This window comes from Berghia stephanieae, chromosome 14 (genome assembly GCF_034508935.2).
Source record: "Berghia stephanieae isolate SIO BIC M18660-M18661 chromosome 14, UCSD_Bste_1.3, whole genome shotgun sequence".
Lineage (NCBI taxonomy): Eukaryota > Metazoa > Mollusca > Gastropoda > Nudibranchia > Aeolidiidae > Berghia > Berghia stephanieae.
This window is the reverse complement of record NC_088373.1, coordinates 19,224,285-19,226,048: the sequence shown is the minus strand read 5'-3', so window position 1 is coordinate 19,226,048 and position 1,764 is coordinate 19,224,285. Positions and strand designations below refer to the sequence as shown.

General features: G+C 39.4%; 1 protein-coding gene across 1 annotated transcript in view; it reads left to right on the top strand.

Moving 5' to 3' along the window:
* Positions 1 to 1,764, top strand: part of LOC144959469 (uncharacterized) — a 103,276-nt gene that overhangs the window by 96,311 nt on the left and 5,201 nt on the right. The window lies entirely within an intron of this gene.

The window sequence follows — 1,764 nt, the reverse complement described above, 5'->3', positions numbered from 1 at the left end:
TTTCTTGTTCTTTGTTTGTTTTTTATTTTATTTTTTTATTTTGGTTGTTTGTTTTGTTGGGGGTTGTTTTTTTTCCTTTTCTTTTCTTTTAGGTTGTTTGTTTGATTTTTCCCTTTTTTATCAATCTGTTTTGTCTGAATTTTCTTTTTTAATTTCGTTGTTTTATTTTATTTTATTTTTCTTTTACATTGCAACATATGTTGTTTGGGGGCAGCGTGGCTCAGCGGTAAGGTCTTTGCTTCGTACCCGAAAGGTACGAGTTCGATCACGCGCCACCGCGCTGTGTGGCCTTGAGAAAATAATCTCGCCCTAGCTCAATTTGCGGCGCTGCACTGCGGCTGACGCCTGGGTTATTCCAGTCTTTCCTTGGAATAGACCCTAGAGACAAATTTCCCCTATGGGATGAATAAAGAGAATTTTATTTTTTTTTTTATTTATTCAGAGGAGTCCCGATATAAATTCCGGTTACTGTCTAAAAAAATGTTTTTAATTGAGCTTTATATAGCGCAATATCCACTAAATGTGGTCAAAACGCTTTACAAGGGGTCCCTGGTCAACAGCAACATTTAACATGTAGGACGGGACGTGACGCCTGTTAGGCGATATTACAATTTTTCGGACAAAGACAACGCTGTTAACTGCCATGTACTCATTTTATACCTGAGTACGGTGAGAGAATATATGTGAGTAAAGAGCCTTTTTCCAAGGACTCAACTATGCGCCGAGCGCGAGGCTCGATCCCAGGACCTTCCGATTCGAAAGCGAGTGTCATACCACTAGACCACATAGCCGGGCACGTCTAGATACGTAACCAGAACTGCCAACTTGAAATTTCAAAAATTCGTAGTTTCCAACAGCGAATAAAAAGAAAAATTGACTTTACATAGCTTTAGAAATGAACAATTTTATCACAGCATGTTCCAGATATAATCCAAAGTCCTGAATATAGGTTCTAAGCTAAGACGCTAAATTTTCCATCTCAACAAGATTTATTGAGTCAAATTGTTTGTTTTTGTTTTTAAGGGTTTTGCGGCGCTTGCAACACATTTTTAGGTTATATCAGCGCCAGAAAAAAGGAAGAAAATGTGATAGTAAAAAGTTCTAGAATTACAATTAAAGCAGCCAAGAGAAATTAAGAGAAAGGGGAACTGGGAACAAATAGGGATTAGATGTAGAGTCCAAGAGCACACCACCAATGTACTTAGTTTGAGATCACCTATAAGTCTCATCCGGACACAAGCACAAAATCCAACAAAGAGGAAAACACTCAGATGCTTACATTGTACATTTAAAATAACTAATATAATACATAACAGAGAGATTATTTACAAGGGGGAAAAAATATCATCTCTCAAAACAATAACTATGCATTTGACTGTTTCCCTCCCAGCCAGGACTCCGGCCAGGGCTAGGACAAAACCAAGTAATCCCATTCCAAGACAAAGACAGAAAGCATGTTGGAAAACAGTTATAAGGGTCCACTATGGGAGGTCAGGAACCCCACCTAGAAAGCGAGTTGGAAAACAGATATAGGGAGATAGAAGACACAGTATGTACCTCCCTGCCCACTATGGGAGGTCAGGAACCCCACCCAGAAAGCGAGTTGGAAAACAGATATAGGGAGATAGAAGACACAGTATGTACCTCCTAGCCCACTATGGGAGGTCAGGAACCCCATTATTGAGTCAAAGAGACCTATACAGTTCTATAGCTGGAGCCAACATTTCGTATTTCTACGAATGTTTCGTAGCACTAGGCAGATCT